Genomic DNA, 19,654 nt, shown 5'->3' with positions numbered 1-19,654 from the left:
TTTTAATAATTTTTTTTGGTTGTTTATGGATCTTTATTTATTTATATGCAGTGCTGAGAATTGAACGCAGTGCCTCCCACATGCTAGGCAAATGCTCTACTGCTGAGCCACAAACCAGCCCCAATAATCAACTTTTAAGGTGGAAAATTTTGGCTCTTGGGTTGCTTGATGGTGGTGAGGCAGTAAATCATGGCAGGGGTGCCTAACAGAGGAAGCTTCTTACCTCAGGGCAGCCAGGAGGGGAAAGAGAGACAGAAAGGGGCTGGAGTCCCCAAATCCACTCCAAGGAAACATCCCCAGTGACCTAACTTCTTTCTACTACTACTGTTATGCCTCTTAAAGATTGTACCACTTTTCAATAGGGCTGCAGTCTAGGGACTAAGTCTTTAACACTTGGGCCTTCTGGGGACATTTAAGATGGAAACTATAGCATAAGGTAAACACAATGTAAATGTGAGCTGTTATTATGACCTCTTGATAATATTCACCATGTTCCTGTATCTCTCTTGAGGTGTGTGAGGCTTTATGCAACCAGATCGGTTGAATTTTGTCCAGAAAGACCTGGTTGGAGGCTGTTTGGTCCTATGTTCTGGGCTTTTTCAAACATTAGATACTCAGACTGCATATGGAAGGAGTAAATACTTGAAAGACAGTGGAGCCAGGTGAAGTCTTTGCCATTCTGGATGTCCTCATTCAGAGCTCTGGAATGCAGTGGGTGTAAAAAGTGAGGTGGAGAGTGTACAGGGAACAAATTTTGTTTTGCTCTGTTCCTAGTTCTGATTAGATCTTCCAGTAGAGGTGTATTAATCTTAGGAATTTACTTTACTGAAGGCTAACCACATCCCTGACACTTTCTGAGTCCTTGACCCTGTGAGATGGATGTTACCATCTCTGTTTTTGGAGACAGGAGCGTGAAACACAAGTAATTTGCCTGAGAAAATAGGAGAAGGAATGTTCTGAAGGAGGTTAGTGTTTGGGGCCTTTGCCAGTTGGCAAAACTGAGTAGGACTGTTGGTGAGGAGCCAGCAGAGTTACATAAAAGAACCATGCTACACAGGTTAGCCCAGCTGGGTGTTCCTGTGACCTTGGATGTTTATCAGCCTAAGTCAGTGGTTCTCAGATTTCACCATGTATCAGAATCACCTGGAAGACTGGTTATAACACCCAGTGCTGGGCTCCAACACCCACAGTTTCTGAAGCAAGTTGCTTTGGCAGATGGTAGCCAGTAGGTCACATATTAGCAAGTCCTCAGGTGCTGCTGCTGGTGGTCTGGGGTCATGCTTTGAGAACCCCTGCCATAAGCAATACTTATGTCAGCTAAGGGCCAGCTGCTCCTAGTTCTAGTTACAGTCAGGTGGATGAATTCAGAGTTAGAAATTTGAAGTGCTTTCCAGCTCATGAAATAAAAACTGAACCCATGGTTTCCTGTATATCTGGGACGGCAGAGTAGTGTCTGAACCAGTGCAGAGCAGAAACTTTCTGTCCCTGCTCGCCAGTGTTTGTGACAGGGTTTAGGAGTGTTGATCATCCAGGGTGGAAAGAAAATCTAGAAATGTAAGTCAAGACTCATCAGTATCAAGTGCCAGCTGGTGCATACCATTTTAGCAAGATGGCCTGATTTATTTTCATTTCATTATCCTCTGTCCCATTGGCCAAAGTGGGGAGAAAGTCTTTCTGTCCACTATTTATCCATTTAGGTGCAGGAAAATTTAAATTGTATTTAGATACATAGCCTGACAGTGGAGTGGCAGAAGATAATATTATTTGATTTAATGATAGTGGAAAACTGTGTTTGAAGGAAAAATGAGCTTGGTACCTCTCTCCTAGCTGCTGTGATATAAGATAGATGCCATGGTATGAAGCTTGGTATGTCCCCCAGACGTACAAGTGCCCCAGAAATATGTGCAGTTGTGACTGTTACAGCAGGTTTGCTGTTTTGTCCTTCAGACTGTATTTTTTTTTCTATCTGAATAGTTGTTAAACATAAAACTGGAATTAGCCAGGTGCAATGGCTTGTGCCTGTAATCCCAGTGACTTGGAAGGCTGAAGCAGGAGGATTACAAGTTTGAGGCCAGCCTCAGCAACTTAGTGAGGCCCTCAGCAACTTAGAAAGACTGTGTCTCAAAATAAAAATAAGAAGGGCTGAGGATGTGGCTCAGTGGGTTTCATCCCTACTACCACTCAGCCAGCCAACCAACAAACCCAGCTGTGGAATGAGGAACTTTGAGAATTGAAGAATGTAGGACTTCTGCATTTAGGATTAACTCAGAGGAGAACAGTATAAATCACTTGTATCTGGGAAGAATCACTGGTCTAGGTTTTTTTCTGAGCTTGTTGTCCGGGCTCTCCTGGGACCCTGACAGCTTACATAACTTACTTGCTTGGTGAGGGGATGTGGCCGAATGAAGAGGAGGGAGAGATTGCCAGGGACGACAGAAGGTTGCAGAGGCCTGTGCAGGAGTGGGAGACACTCTTGAGTTTGGTCTTTTTTATAATGTGGGGCTTACAACAGTAGTGAACATGCTGTTGTCTCTTAAGGGGGTAAATGGTGTGTACAGAAAGCTCCCCTGCCTTTAGTCTATGGCAGGGAGGATGACAAATAGCAAAATGAAAATAAATCTTCCTAAAATGGGAAGCACTCTATGCTACCTCATACTGCCGATGAGTCTTGATTTAACATTTCTGGGTTCCTCTCTATCCTGGGTTATCATCACTGTGATATGAAAGTCAGCTATGGCTTAGGCTCCCTGGCGGGCTTTGAGATGGTGAGATGGGGTCTGGGTCCTTGAGGGCTGTTAGTTAGCTTTCTGTCACTGTGACAAAATAACTGAGAAAATCAACTTAAAGGAGAAAAGATCTATTATGGCTCACTGAGATTTCAGTTCATAATCACTTGGCTCTATTGTTTCTGGACGTGTGGTGAGGCAGAACATCATGGTGGGGAGCATGTGGTGGATCAAAACTGCTGATCTTATAGTGGTCAGAAAGCAGAGTGAGGAAGGGGCCAGGGGCAAGCATATACCCTTCAAAAGTGTGTTCCCAGTGACCACCTTCCTTAGATTAGGCCCCGACTCCTAAGTTCCCACTACCTCCCAGTAGCCCTTTAGCCATGAATTCATCAGTGATTAATCCACCCATGAAGTCAGAGCTCTCACGATCCACTCATCACGATCCCCCACCTCTGAATACCTCTGCATCGGGGACCCAGCTTTCAATGTATGAGCTTTTGTGTGACATTTCAGATCCAAGCCATAACGGGGGCTCGAGGGAGACAGATATATGTATCTACAGGTAATGTCACCTGCAGGAGGGAGCGCAGGCTCCCCACGTCAGCAGAGTGCACAGAAGGTAACTGGTGACATCGGATAATGCTGATGGATCCGGAAGGGCTCTTTTGGGGGTTTTCTTTTTTCTTTTTTTTTTTTTTTAATTATTAGTTGTTCTTGCTTTAGGTGTGAAAGTCACATGGGGTTTCCATTTTTAATGAGCTAACTAGGAGGACAGAGAGGAGTCTAGGAAGATGGGTGCTACAAGGGGTGGACCCACAGTAAGAGGGAATCGGGGGCTGCACCAAAAACAACTGGGAAATCAGTCATAGGAGCATCCTAATCATAAAATGTGGATGTTCTGTCTCTTAAAAGTTTGTCTTTTAAAGTGTGGCTAAATTGTATCCATTTCCTAGGAATGTGAAACCTGGAGAAGGTTAGTGACTTTCTATCCTATAAAACAGCTTTTTTGGCATTTGCAGGTAAATGGATGGAGCTGGAGAATACATTGAGTGAAATAAGCCAGTCCCCCCATACCAAAGGCTGAATGTTTTCTCTGATATGCGGGTGCTAATTCACAATGAGGGGGGTGGCTAGAGCAGAATAGAGGTACTTTGGATTAGAAATAGGGGAGTGAAGGGAGGGGAGGGGGCATGGGGATAGGAAGGACAGTAGAATGAATCAGACATTATTACCCTATGTGTATATATGACTATAGGACCTGTGGGATTTTACATCATGTACAACCAGAAGAATGAGAAATTATACTCCATTATATATATATCAAAGTGTATTCTACTGTTATGTGTAATTAATTAAAACAAATAAAAAAGTTCAAAAAATTTTATGAAAAACAAAGTTTTGTTTTATTTCCCAATTTTGGGCTAAGTACTACATTCTGCTTCCTTTAGTGGTTCCATTTTCTTGTTTTCTTTTCCCTCTCTCCTGTCTTCTCTCTAGTAACCCTTACAAATAATGTGCAGCCTGAGGTACGTGAACTAACCTAGTGACCTGGGCACAAGTGGGCCTCCTTTCTCTATCCACTAATGGAGAGTTGGAGTTAGAGATCCCTTGCCATCTACTCCCCAGATTCCATAACTCCTGTGATTAGGGGACACTTCTGAAAAGCCTGGCTCATGGACTCCACAACTTCAGTTGTTGATTAAAAACAAAAAGAAGCTTAAGCAGGGCACCATGTCATCCTAGCCACTTGGGAGGCTGAGGCAAGAGGATCTCAAGCTTGGGATCAGCCTCAGCAACTTAGTGAGACCATGTCTCAAAATGAAAAGGACAGGGGAGATAGCTCAGTGGTAGAGCACTTGCTTAGCATGTGTGAGGCCCAGGGTTCCCTTCTAAGTCCTGAAAAAGCAAGAAAGAAGGACTGGTTTTGTGGCTCAGTGTTGGAATGCTTTCCTAGCACGTGTGAGGCACTGGGTTTGATCCTCCGCATCACATTAAATAAATAAAATGGAGGTATTGTGTCGATCTATAACTAAAAATATTAAAAAAAAAAGCAAAAGAAAGAAAAGCTTATGTCAGTACTGCCTTCTTCAGTCCTATTTAGTTTCTTTCATTCCAAACCACTTTATAGAAATTGCAATAAGTGGCTGATTCTTGAGATGTTTGTATTTTGAAGGTTGTGGTTGATGCCTCTCCTATCATATTCTGTTTGTTCAGATATACTGTCTAAATGCACAGAGGTCCAGGGCCGTTGTTACTGACCTAAGTTTGGGGGTTGGGTGGGGACTCTCAGATCAACCAGGCCGTTGGATGATAAGTTAGGAATGGAATTAAATGATAAGTTAGGAATGGAATTCCCAAGAACCACAGATTAAATGTTGGGTTTGTAGAAAAAAGCCCTGGGGACAGAGTGATGGTAATCAGACCTCTAGAAAAGTGTCCCCTAAAGCAGTAGGAAGGGTCAGCCAAAGGGACAGTTAGACAGCAGCAGATATCTGAGAAGATAATGGCTGGATCGGCAAGGAGGTTCTGCTCCAACTTGGGCCAGGTCTGAAAAGGGGTGGGTATGAGAGTGCCAGAGGCCAAAAGAGAAGATTATTATCTTAGGAAACTGGGAGCAAAGAGGAGAGAGGATGAGGAGAGGTGGAGCCCCCAGCTGGGATGAAGGTGCACAGGCCAGTGGAGAAGGCAGAGCGGGCTTGCCTGGCTTGCTGGAGAAGGCCATTGGACCAAGAGAGGATTGTAAAAGAAACACTTTGTGAGGGAGGATCCATGGCTGTCAGCCAAAGGTAGGCTGTCCTGGTCTCCTGAGATAGGGTAAGGGTAGTGGGGACAGGCATGCCTGGCTGCCTGGGTACACCTGTGAAGTTGTAATAAATTTTGCCATTTGTGAGGTGGTGGGGCAGCAAGGTTCCTCTGGGTAGCAGGAGCTGAAAAGGTGAGGGCTCAAGTCTCTGATTCTGAAAGCCACCTGGGAGCTTCAGAAAGAGCCGTGCACTTGGGTTTAAGCCCTTCTGGGGCACTGGCTTTTTCTTCTGTGAAATGGAAATAATAACCACTGTGTTACAAACATTGTTGTATGAAGATCCTTGGTGGTGCTGCAGGGTGCCAGGTGGCATTCCACAGTTGTTCAGGTAGCAAAGTGTGAGAGGGAGGGTGAGCCCGTTCCCTTTCCTCTCTTGGGGTGATGTGTTGACCGTTCACTGGACCAGACGGGCTGTGAGAGACACTGTAGCTATCACATGGGTGTTGTCCTTCTGTTCTAGCTTTTTGGCCCTAATAGTCAAGCATTCACCTGGTGGACTGCGTCGTCCCTTCCCTGTGTTTCTACCTGATCTTGTCCTAGAGCCTGTCAGTGCGGTTCCCCCGGGCCTTTCAGTTTACTCCCCTCACTCTGTGATTCTCTGTGCATGGAGGCACATGCAGTTCAATGTCCTTGTTCTCTGTGGAATCTGAATGGCTTCAGTCTCCAGCCTAGGCCTTCAGAACTATTGGGCTTTCCAGCTAAGGCTATGGGTGTAGATAAGGTAGAGTCTGAGTCACAGGAGTTTTCTTGGTAATGGGGCCGGCAGACAATAATCAAGTAAATAAATATGAGGCATGTAGGTGGAGAGGAGGCAAAGACTCCCCTGTGCCTGGGAACAGCTCTGCCAGCCATTCATGTTTGCTTTACTGCTGCCATCTGCGTGGGATACTTGAGTTACTTTGAGAGGCAGGCCCTACAGAGTTACCAGCAGCTGGCTGAGCAGTGCTTCAAGTTTCCACAGGGCCCTAAACATGGCCATCTCTCCCCCAACCCTGTCCTTTGATTTTTAAAAGGAAACACATGATCATCAGAGCACTCAGGATCGCAAGCCTCATTTTGGCCATTTGTTTGAAAGTCCTATTCTGAACCAAGAGATTGTTATTGGGGTCCATGGATGGGTTTCAGGAAGCCACTGAGATGACATGGGTCATGTGGGGTGTGCATATTTAAGAGTATCTTTTTGGGCGGGGCATCTAAAGCTCTCACTAAATTTCTGGGAAGGTGTCTGAAAGGTCCATTTTTATGAAAGTGGATAGGGAGTTTAAATTGTGCCATTGAGAGTTTCTTCTTGTGACTCTTTCCCCAGTTTTCAGAGGAACTATTAGGAAGGGCCTACCTAAAAGGGAGGGAGGCCAGCCCCTGCTGAGAGCCTCATGGCAGTGATCTGGGACTTGACATTTCTGTGTTGTGCAGATGGAACAGGGTCAGGTTTTCCTCTGAGGAAACAGAAGAAGCAAAATGACATAGCTGACCTCACTCATGGCCTGCTGACTGTGGAAGAGAAGGTGGGAGGTGCTCATGTAGTTTTGTCCTCCACTAGCAAGAAGAGAGGTGGAGTGACTAGGAGGAGAAGCAGAGGACCTCTTGGAGCAGATACTGCTTCTCAGATTGCTGAGTCTGATGGCACCAAAAACAGGACTGGAGAGGACAGTTTAGACTTTTGGCTGCTGATGTCCAAGGCACCTGTTTTAGGAGATTCTTCTGCTTGAGCAGTCCACAGTAGCTGACTTAAATTGGAAAGGTCATGACCACTGCCCACAAGACAGGGCTGTGGAGGGTAGCATTTAAGAGTGATGGCTAGATACTTACACACTCTTTGACCCCATAGTCTACCTTTAGGGGTTGAGATTAAAAGATAATCAAGCACATTATTTATCCTAGAGCACTTTATCATAGTGAAATGTTGGAAACTTAAATACCCAATGATAGGGGACTGGTAAAGCAAATTATGTACATCCACACAGTGGAATGCTGGGCAGCCCTTAAAAATAATATCTATAAGAATAATCATAAACGTGTTCTAAACACATTATTATGGGCAAAGAAGTATGTGCTATATTTGTTTCTTTTTCTTTTGTGGTAGTGGCATTGAACTCAGGGATACTCTACTGCTGAGCTATATCCTCACCCCCCCGCCCCCCCCCCCGTTTTTTTTTGTTTTGAGACAGTTAAGATGCCCAGCTCAACTTGTAATCCTCCTGCCTCAGCCTCCTGTAGGCCTGTGTCATCATGGCTAGCTATGTACTGTATTTGTAAAAAGACAAAAAACAAAACAAAACAAAAACCTACTGAGAAAGTACTGGCTGGCTGCCTATATGATCATATGATCCAGGAACCCAACTTGGCTGTGGTGACACAGTGATGAACTAGGCAGGTACAGTTCCTGTCCTCGGGGAGCTTTGGTATACTAGGGAAAGAGGCCATGTTGACTTTGTCATAAACAATGTTTGAAAATACTCATAGGAGGACTACTGAAGAGCTACTCCCTAACAGACATTTCTGTTTTCTGTGCATTCATGTCAGGTGTGTCTCTGTGTACTTGTTTGGAGCTATTTGTCTGTTCTGAAATTCTTGATTTTCTAGAGAGCTTTAAGTGATTAAGATGTCATACCCTGCTTGTAGATCAGTGCTGTACTGCTAGGCTGTCTTCCTTGCAGCGATGTTTTCGCCGCCAGCACTGGCAAGCTCTGTGTAAGCGGGTGGTGGCAGGGCCTGTTTTAGGGTCTGTGTGAATGGTACCCGCTGGAGCCCTGCAGCCTGTGTGGACTGTTCAAGGCTGCTCTGCAGTTACCTTTTAATCTAAGTTTAAACTTCTTTCCTTTTGACCTTCTTTTTACTCTCCCCCCCCATTCTTTTTCTTTCTCCTGCTCATTTAAAGACTGTATAAGTAGAAAGAATAATAATTATTTGTAATCCTACCACCCATAGATAACCACTGTTATCATTTTAGTGTATATAAATCCCTCTGATCTTTTTTCTGTAAATGTTGGATATGCACCAAATGAACATTTTGACCAAGTGTTGAAAATGAAATGCTAAAAGACATATTACTGCCAAAGTTAAATCTTCTTGTCTTCAGATGGACTTCTGGGATACAAGTCTGAAGTTTTTCAAGCAGTTTTATAGTATATTATTAAAACTATATTGAAAGTTTGGTGTTGTGGTAATAGAACTTATTTCACAGCACCTGTGATCAGTGTGGGGAATGTTCATGACATTGGACAGATGTTGCCTTTGAGTAGAGCTGGAGGAGACAGGCAAAGCTTTTATAATTAATTAAATTTTTTTTTTTTTTTTTTGAGATGGCATCTCACAATCTTGCCCAGGCTGGTCTAGAACTCCAGGGTTCAAGTGATCCTCCTGCTGGGACTACAAGCACATGCCACCACACTTGACTATGTTTTGTTTATTTTTGTATTATTATTTTGGCTAGCTCTGTCAATATAATACACTGTGAGTGGTAATTTGTCTCCAGCTTATTAGAATTTTGTCAAATACCTGTCTTTTGTCCAGCTCCTGGACCTGAAGATTTCCTTGTGATGATGATGCAGTTTCATTTTAGTAATCCTGCTCCCTGGCTTTGTGTACTGCTTGGAAGAGAATATATCTAGATAATTGCAGAAACAGAAGTGAGATTGTTGCTCTGCACAAATTTTTCCCTGATATTTTTGCTCGTACTTGCTGCTTCACATAACCAGTTGGGAGAAAAAATACGTCCTTCAGCCTTGGCTCTAGAAGTGTGACAGTGGAGCGATATAATGGCTTTCAAGATAACAGAGCTGTTTCCTGAATCTCCATCTGCATCTCGGCTTTCAGTGTCTGCACACTAATTTCAGCATCTTTCCCGGCGAAGAATGACAGAGAATCTTTACAGAGGTAATATGTGAGAAATGTTTGCTCTCTCAAGGCATCTGTGGTTCCCATGATGGACTACTTTCCCTGCAAGAAGCTGTTGGCTGTTAATAAGCATGCTCTTTGATATTGTTAGGGTGCATGCTACCTCAGTGCTGTTATCTGTGAAGTACAGAGTTAGAGCTTCCTTTATTTAAGCAGTCTTTTAAAATGCATAGTAACCAGCCATTCCATCTTTGAACATTGCATTCGAACAGTATATGACAAAATTCCTTGGGTTGAGCTCATGTTGTTTGCCATGATTTTTTTTTTTTTTTTTTGGTGGTACTGGGGATTGAACCCAGGGCCTTGCCCATGCTACGCTTGCACTGTACTGCTGAGCCACATGCCCAGCCCTAGAAACAGGAGATTTTTATTCTAGGATACTTCTGGAATGTTCACTCATTATAAAATGAGTCTTTGGGACATTAACAGTCCATATTCTAATGACGCACTGATGTCATGCGAATGTGGTGGTTACCTACATGGTGATGCAGTCGTTGATTATATACCAACTCAAGATGCCAGAAGTGACATTTGAAGGAAACTTTCAGCTGTTCAGCCTGCTACACTGAAACTGGATATCAGATTTTGGCCAAGTATGGAAACTGAAGACAATTTGGGTGGATTCTTAAATATACTGTACACAGGAATGTATGTATAATTTAAAAATATTTCTAAGACATGACTAAGAAAATTCCTAATCTATAATTCGTTTTTAAAAGGACAGTATCTTTTATTTTTAAAAATTACAGTAAAATACACAAACATAGAATTTTAACCATTTTTAAGTGTGCAATTCAGTGGTATTTAGTACATTTATTTGTTATGCTACTATTACCACTATCCAGAACTTTCATGTCATTCTAAGCTGAAACTCCAACCTATTAAACAGTAATTCCCATTTTTTTTTCTTCAGTTCCTGGTAATTACTAGTCCATCCTCTTTGTGAATTTGGCTACTCTGTGTACTCATATAAATTAATTATACAGTATTTGGCCTTTTGTGTCTGACTTGTTTCACTTAGCTTGTTTCACTTAGTTTTCAAGGTCATTACACATTATAGCTTGTATCAGAATTTCCTTTTTAAGGTTGAATAATATTCCATTATATGCATATACCACTTTGTATATATCACATTTTGTTTCTATATGTACATACATGTATGTTTATTGTATGTATATATCACATTATGTATTCATTCATTATTAGTGATGGACAGTTGGGTTGTTTGTACCTTTTGGCTGTTGTGAAGAATGCTGCTATGAACTTAAGTGTACAAATAGCTGTTTGAGTCAAACATCTTTCAGTAGTCTTAAAAAATATATTTTTTAAAGGTAAGGTGCTTTAAAAACTATGTGCCTTGTTGTGATTAGTCAGGTTTGGTCAAGGCAGTGCCTGCCTCACAGACATCACAACACATGAGTACTTTCCACAGTTTTTAGCCGAAGGCTTTAGTATTTTCTGAGGTCAAGAGAGCAGTTTTACAGTATTTCAGGGCAGACTCACCAGCAAACTTGGCAGCAGCCTTGAGTGAGGCCAATCAGGGTTCTTGGAAAACAGCCTGGTGTTTTCATATCTTCTGCTCTGATAGCTCTTGCCTGTCAGTACCTCAAGAGAGAAAAACCTGGCAGTAGTATTTGGTCCTCAGTGCAGTCTTAGCTGGTTAAATTCTCATCAGCCCTTTCTGAGTATGCAGATATGAATTTAAGTGGCTTGCTTTTCTGGGAGCCCGTCCGGCTGTGGCAGCTCCGGACTTTCTGTTAAGGGATGATAATCAGTTTGGGACAGGGGCCAAGGTTCTGAGCTACAAGCTGTGTTTGCACAGCAAGCACTCTTGACTTTAATTTGTATTCCCCCCCCACCCAAATTTGTGTGGTCGGGGAGGCCTGGTCGAGAATATAGAGCAGCAGATTCTCTCCTGGCTCCATGTAGGGACCAGTGGCTTTGTGGTGCCTGCCATCCTGCAGCGACATGTTCATAGCTACTTTTTTGTGGAGATGTAGGATATTGAGGTTGGCTGCCTATTTTGTAGAAATTGAAGTGAAATGTTTTGTACTTTGATAGCCTGATAAAAATCAAATATGATTGTGGTTTTAAGCAATACCAGTCAAGTCTGTTTGCTTAGGCTCTCCACATTTTCTAAAGGCACATCTGAAGGTGGGGGAGTTTATCCATGAGTGTACTGACAGCATTGTGGATTGTATTATTATAATAAACCTTTATTTTCTAGTTGTTTGATCTTTTTTTTTTTTTTTTTGGTGCTGGGCATTGCATCCAGGGTCCCCATACATTCCAAGCTTGTACTTTCAACTAATGAGCTACACACTCACCCCTGGGTTTGGCTCTTTACCGATAGCTGTTTGTTTAGATTCGTAGAGCTAAATGATCTTTCTTCTTTTTTGTGGACTGGATTTTAAAAAGTCTTGACTTAAATAGATGATCTCTGGAGCAAAATAGCATGTATGTTTAATATGCAGTCACGCATTTATACATTAAGTTACTTTTGGCAATCAGTCAAATATTTTATTTCAAAGGATAATTGTAATTATGATCTGAATAATTTTTTTTTGTTTCAGCATGCAGTACGTAATTGGAGAAATGTGTTTCTGGGAAAAAAGATAATTGGGGCCTTTTTGTAATATCGATTGTAGTGAACTTACTAAAACATAATTGTAGTGAACTAACCTTGCACCACATCAGATATCTAGGCAAATAATTGCCTGCTTATGGTTGAAGTCTGTTTTATGTTGTGCTTTTGGTGACAGACTAGAGGTGTGATTTTGGGTATGTGGAATCAAACCTTGTGGGACTTAGGTTAAGTCATAGTTGGGTCTCCTTGGGCTGTTGAAGTGGCAATGTGCTTCTTGTGGACTGACATTAAGTGACCTGTATTTTCACTGCTCATGACTGTGGGAGGGGAAGTAGGCTCCACTCTTGAGCTTATGATCCAAAGTGGAATATGAACAAATGTCTTGAGAGCATTTGTGTTTACAGGCCTCTCTTCCAACCTTTCCTGAGCCTCTTTTCATCTGACTCTCTCCTGACCCCTCCATTGAGATTGCCATTTGACATTACTTTTCAGCCTGTGTTGGCACTTCATCCCTCTCTGACTATCATGGAACAAACACCCTCCTTTTGTTTCTTGTTCCCTTTTTGGTCTTTGTGACTCTCTGCATTTCCAGTTTTCTTGTCTTCCAGATAGTTCCTTTTAGGCTCCCTCCCTGGCACTTCTGCCTGAGTTGCACCTGTAATGTTCCTCATGGTTTGGCTCTCAGCCCTGGTATATACAGGGCTGGTGTGTAGGGGGTGGTATACAGGCTCACATAGTGGGGTGGCAGGATTATGAAGATCCAACTGGTAGAAGGTTCTGATTATGTGTGTGTTTTTAAAAATATTTATTCTTAAGTCTTTTAAAAAAATTTTTAGGTGGACACAATATCTTTATTTTACATTTGTTTGGTGCTGAGGATCGAACCCAGTGCCTCATGCATGCTAGGCAAGCACTCTACCACTGAGCCACAATCCCAGCCCCTTATTATGTGATTTTGACTAAAAAGTTTCCTTCCTGTCCACCAGTGTATGCTTAGAGCAATAATGCTCTTAAAACTTAAGACTATATGGGAAAGTGTAGGAAAAAGTACACACACACACACACACACACACACACCTTTTTGTGCATAGGCCTATTTTTTAGGAATAAACTCCAGCATTTAGAAATGTCAATCTGACTTCTCATTTTTTTCTGTTTTGTATTTAATTTCCCAAATAGTTAATGCAACTCCTACTGGAATAAATGATAGTATATATTTTAAACTTTATGCTCTTAATTTTTGAAAATGTGGTAATACTAAAATCTCAATTTGCTGATACATGCTCTAGTTTGTCCTGCCTGTCTACATGTAGAAGACAAATGATGTGCAGTTTCATAGTAACAAGTGTTTAAAGATATATATCATTAGAAAATGACTTTAAGAATCCTTTTTTTTTTTTCCTCTCACACATTTGTTGCTAATTGTGTCTTTAAGTTCCCTTCAAGTGTTATGGCTTTTCAATTAAAAAAAAAATTATGGACTCAGGAGTTAGTGTGCTCTAGGTCCTGGGTTTGATCCCTGGTATTGCCAAGAAAAAAGTAGTGTTTCCTTTGCCTTCAAGGTATTATATTGTTTAGTTTTCTTTACCCATCAACTTTTTTATTGCCTTGAGTTAACACTCGAAGATAATGTTTATGATACTGTGTATCTCAACATTGTGATTTCTTAAATTTTAGAAAATATTTCCTGAACTGCCTATTAGAGATTTCTTTATAAAATTCACGCAGTTGTGGAGCCCTGAAGCATAGGAGAAATGAGAGAAGGAGTATCAGACAGTGAGAAGCATGTGTCATGGTGTAATGAAAACAAAACCAAGGTTCCTGACTCTTGTCAGAGCTGGATGCAAGTTCCACCAATCACCAGCAATGGGGCCAGCAGATGTTGAGCAAAATACTTGTGTTGTTTGAGTGCTAATTTCCCCATCTGTTAAATGGGGATAATAATGCTCGTCTTGCAGGTTCATTAGGGGATCCCCTGTGAATCCCCAGCACATTATAGGTGAAGAGTAAATGTGATCTTACCAGGGCTTGCCGCAGTCTGGCTGGGCACAATCAGGAGCCACTTGTCAAAAGAAACTAACTTTATTTTTAGAACCACACACGCCAAACAAAACAGCCTCTCAGGAAAAACCCTCAGAGCCTCAACTGCCACCACCGGCTTTCCACAAGCCTCTCTCTCCCACACAAGCTTCTCTCCACCTCCCACAATCCTCCTGCTCTTGAGGCCGATTGGCTGGGTCACGTGGGCGGAGCCAAAAAAGTCCCCCAATGAGCAGCTCCGTGGTCTGAAAGGGCAGGGAAACAGCCCAATGAGCATCACCGCAGAGGAGCCAATCAGCTAGATGTTGCTGGGGCCGCTGTGAGCCAATCATCAGCCGGCAGCTGGAAGTTTGCTGGCAGCTGGAAGTTTGCTGGGGCCCCTTCGGCTGTGGCTCTCAACATCTCCCCCTCTCTGTTTAAACAACAAGCATGTGGCTTAGGGACCGTGCCTGCCTTAGGTTGTCCAATAGTACATATGGTCCTTAGGTTGGTACCATTGCAATTGGATCTTACCCGTCACTGACTACCGGTCCAGTATACAGCCACACCTGTGGAGAGGTCTTTGTAGCAGCGGGGGGGTGAGGTTCTTTGCCTCACCTCTGTTGGTCCCCAAATTTTAGCTGGACGATCATGACAAGCAGAAGGGAGGAAGATACACCAAGCCAATTGACGGCTCCTTTTGGAAAAATTGTACCACCAATGACATCATCAGCAAAAATACCCCAACACTACCACAAGTCGCTGCACCAACAGATAGTTCACAGTGCATACAGGTGAGCTCACAATGTGTCCAGGCAAGTTCTGCAAGCAGTTCAGTGATGGCTATTGTAGAAGCTGTAGATTGGTTTTATCTTTGACTTCACCAGCACTGGGATGAAGATAGGAATTCTGGCAATAATGGCTAAAGAAAAAATTATGTAACATTACAGAAGGCACTAAAAGAAAACAATTTTCTTAACAATTTACATTGTCTTCACAGGCACTGGGATGAAGATAGGAATTCTGGCAATAATGGCTAAAGAAAAAATTATGTAACATTACAGAAGGCACTAAAAGAAAACAATTTTCTTAACAATTTACGTTGTCTTTAAGAGAATTATTAAATATAATGAAAAGGAAAGGTGACAGTAAACAAACAGATCTGTTAACCTTCTTTTTTGTTTACATATTAAAACAATCCTCAACAGTTGTTTACCCAATTTAAATTAAACCATATAAATCACGTGAAAAAAAAATATTTGGATCCATTTTATCATGAGCGCTCATCATATATGATATATGGACATACGTACATTCAAACATATAACACAAAACACAAGTGTGCACACATAATATAATACATACAACACATAACATTATAGTAAAGGCCTTATAACTTTTTACAGGTGAAATCTCCATTGCAATGTTTAAAAACTCTATAGTCAAAAAATAGAACTGATCAGCAAAACATTAACCTAGGTCTGTATGAGCTCAAAAAACAAAATAGAACTTCATGATATGGCAAAGGGCAATAATAAAATAGATATTGAAAAAAGCATCCTGGTTCTGTTGCAGATGTAAGAATAGCCAAACTGGAGTTTTGGATATCAGTTGTTATGGATTTGAGCCAAATCATCTTCTTTTTGGTCTGTAGAAATCGCTTTAGTTAATCTTTCTGGAATCCAAATCGGCTGCTGTTCTCCCTGTGGAAACACATAAACAGACCCCCGACTCCAGACAATTACTGGGTCAGGACCTTTCCATTGTCCTGTTAGAATATCCTTGCAAAGTACCTTGGGCTTATGTACATTTTTTGGACACATATGCCTTTCCGCAGCACTAAGTCCTGATGAATCCAAATTTAAAAAGTTTAGAGTAAAAAGGGTTATTTTAAGTTTATCTTTGGGGAATATATACCCTTTCCCAATTCCCTCTTTTTGCTTTAATAAGTACATTTTAATAGTTTGATGAGCTCTTTCAACTATGCCTTGTCCCTGTGGATTGTATGGGATTCCTGTTATATGAGTAATGCCAAATGTTGAGCAAAATTGTTTAAAAGAGGTAGAAGTATAACCAGGGGCATTATCTGTTTTTAACTGTTTTGGAACACCCACAGTGGCAAAATTTTGTAAGCAATGAGCTATAACATCTTTAGTTTTTTCTCCGGCATGAAGGGAGCCCATCAAAAATCCGGAAGAAGTATCAACTGTAACATGCAAATATTTTAATTTTCCAAATTCTGGCAAGTGTGTGACGTCCATCTGCCAAATATGGTTAGGTATCAGTCCTCTAGGATTGACTCCAAGATTAACTTGTGGTAAAAAGGTCACACAATTTTGACATTGTTTTATTATTTGTCTAGCTTGTTCCTTAGTTATTTTAAAACGCTTTTGTAAAGTATTAGCATTGACATGGAACTTTTTATGAAAATTTATAGCTTCTTCTAGTGTAGAGAAAATATGTATGTCATGTGTAGTTTTATCTGCTAAATCATTGCCCAAACTAAGGGCTCCAGGCAATCCTGTATGTGCCCTGATATGTCCTATAAAGAATGGATCTTTTCTGTCCCAGATTAGACTTTGTATAGTGGAAAGCAAAGAGAAAACAGTAGAAGAAGGGGAAATCCTACCAGCATCTTCAAGAGATACTATAGCATTAACTACATACTGACTATCAGAAAATAAATTAAATACAGAATCTTTAAACATCACAAAAGCTTGTAAAACTGCATTAAGCTCTACCTTTTGAGCTGATTGTTTGGGTACTAAAAATGTAAAAGTTTGATCAGGGGTAACTACTGCTGCTGTACCATTATTTGACCCATCAGTGAATATATTTGGAGCATTCATGATAGGTGTTTTTCTTGTCATTTTTGGAAAAATTACAGGATGCAATGACCAAAAAGACAATAAAGGATTAGATGGTAAGTGGTTATCAAATGAAACATTAGATTTGCACATGATTATTGCCCAAGTATTTAACTCATTAGCTAACTCATCAATTTGATTCATAGTATATGGAGTAATAATTTTATTGGGAGAAATTCCAAACACTCCCTTTGCTGCTTTTATTCCTTTGAGTATTAATTGTCCTACAGCCTCAGGATACCTAGTAAGAATAGTGTTAGGAGAATAAGATAAATGTATCCATAATAATGGACCTTCTTGCCAAAATACTCCTGTAGGAATATTTTTTGTTGGTAGTACAATAAATAATAAAGGCAAACTTATATCAATTCTATCCAAATGCATATTTTCCATATATGTTTCAATGATTTTTAATGCCTTTCTTGCTTCAGGCATTAACATTCGGGGTGAATTTGGATCTGATGGACCTTTTAGGATATCAAATAAAGGTCCCAACTCTCCTGTTGGTATACCTAAATAAGGCCTTATCCAATTTATGTCTCCTAATAACTTTTGAAAGTCATTAAGTGATTTGAGTTGATCTACTCGTATTTGAATGTTTGGTGGACGGACCATGGTTGAGGATAATAGAACTCCTAAATAATTAATTGGAAAATTTAATTGTACTTTATCTATTGCTATCTCTAGATTATAATTTTTTAATAAGTTTGTAAGTGTGGCATAACATTCTAGCAATGTGTTTTTATCTTTGTGTGCTAATAATACATCATCCATATAGTGAAATATTTGTAGTTCAGGATTTTGATTTCTAAGTGGCTGGATTACTTTGTTAACATAAATTTGACACATAGTTGGGCTGTTAGCCATCCCTTGAGGGAGTACTTTCCATTCATATCTCTGATCAGGACCTTCATGATTCAGTGCAGGGATAGTAAATGCAAAACGCGGACTATCCTCAGGATGAATTGGAATTGAAAAAAAACAATCTTTAATATCTATAACTAAAACATACCAGGTTTTTGGCAAAGCAGACAACTGAGGAATCCCTGATTGAGCAGGTCCCATAATAACCATCTCATTATTAATGGCTCTTAAATCTTGCAATAATCTCCATTTACCAGATTTCTTTTTGATGACAAAAATGGGAGTATTATGGGGAGATACAGAAGGTTGTATATGTCCTTCTGCTAATTGTTGTTTGACCAGGTCATGGGCTGCTTGTATCTTTTCTTTAGTCAGGGGCCACTGAGGAACCCATACTGGTCTTTCTGATTTCCAAGTAATTTTTATTGTCTCAGTGGCCCTTTCTGAAAATCCAACCCATGTCTGTCTGTTCCTTGATCTATTTGTATTGGTGCTTCTATACCTTGTTCTTGTTTTTCTAATCTTTTTCCTTTCCTAAAACCTTGTCTAGTCATAATAGTGGGTGCATTTTGGTTGATGTTATTTGTTAATGTCAAACCTAATTGATCTAGGACATCTCGTCCCCATAAATTTACGGGAAGATGATCCAATACATATGGCTGTATAGTTCCTTCACATCCTTCAGGATCCTTCCAATCTAATACCATTGCACTTCTATGGGGATTAGTCGCCACTCCTAGGCCTCGAAGCGTTTGAGTGGCTTGTTGTAATGGCCGATGTTTTGGCCATTCTTGACGAGAGATGATGCTAAGGTCTGCACCTGTATCCAGTAGCCCATTAAATTCATGTCCTTGAATATTTAGTTTTAGCATGGGGCGAGAATCTAAATTTAAAGAAAGCATAGCCCAATCTACACCTGTGGAGCCTAATCCATTGGAACCTCTTTCTACAGTACGACTGGAAAATTTATCATGTAGGCTGGGTATTATTAGTAACTGTGCTATTCTATCTCCTGGTGAAATTACTGATATACCCTTTGGAGAACTGGCTATAATTTTTATTTCACCTTCATAATCGGGATCAATTACCCCAGGACTTATCATAAGTCCTTTTAGAGTAGAAGAGCTGCGTCCCAATAATAAGCCTACTGCTCCTTTGGGAAGAGGTCCTTTCACCCCTGTGGGAATGATTTGAACTCCCATCTCTGGAGTTAGTACTGCTCTGGCGGAGGCGCAGATGTCCAACCCTGCGCTCCCTCTGGTTTGTCTGATGAGGGATCTGATGGACAATGTGTCCTGGGCACTACCCTGATGGGGTTGCTGGGTTCCTCCAGTGCTCCGTATATTTGTGGTTTTGGGCCCCGGAGCATTGGGCCCCCCTGTCCATTTTTTGGCAATGGATCCCGATGCCTTTCTCCACGATATCGTGGATAAACACCTGGTCCTTGTTCGTTTTTTGATAATAATGCTCGTCTTGCAGGTTCATTAGGGGATCATATCTGTGAATCCCCAGCACATTGTAGGTGAAAAGAGTAAATGTGATCTTACCAGGGCTTCCTCTCCTGGGGCACAAATGTATTAGGAAGCGGTTAAGATTTTCTGTTATTTTCGTTTATCATTTGCTGTTCCAGGGTATAGGAAGGTAGAAATATGGACAGTCTAGACTGAGAATCTCTTTTTATTGTTTAGTTGAATCTAAATTTCTGAACTTGTTCATTTCCATTTTCTTCCTGATTACTTTTTCAGCTTCTGAAACATGATGTTAAAAACAAAATAGATTATAGTAATTTTTTTTTAAATCCAAAATCTTTGGATAAAAAAATCTTTGGAAGTGAGTTAGTTTGAAAAGTCAGTTTTCTCCCCCAGAGAGCATAGGCTTTACTTTTTTT

General features: G+C 41.0%; 1 protein-coding gene across 11 annotated transcripts in view; it reads left to right on the top strand.

Annotated features, from left to right (window-relative positions):
- Nucleotides 1–19,654, top strand: part of Sgms1 (sphingomyelin synthase 1) — a 295,435-nt gene that overhangs the window by 11,189 nt on the left and 264,592 nt on the right. The window contains exon 1 of one of the 11 annotated variants that reach the window (XM_058583222.1): nucleotides 8,944–9,408. The exons of the other annotated variants lie outside the window; for them this stretch is intronic. The gene's annotated coding sequence lies outside the window, so the exon portion shown is untranslated. Of the gene's footprint in view, nucleotides 1–8,943; nucleotides 9,409–19,654 lie in introns of those variants that run through there. 11 annotated transcript variants of the gene reach the window in all.

The sequence above is a fragment of the Marmota monax genome, unplaced genomic scaffold (assembly GCF_021218885.2).
Source record: "Marmota monax isolate L192 unplaced genomic scaffold, Marmota_monax_Labrador192_F-V1.1 WCK01_AAM20220418_F8-fsc00166, whole genome shotgun sequence".
Lineage (NCBI taxonomy): Eukaryota > Metazoa > Chordata > Mammalia > Rodentia > Sciuridae > Marmota > Marmota monax.
Note: the sequence above shows the minus strand (reverse complement) of the source record. Positions and strands in the feature narration are given on the sequence as shown.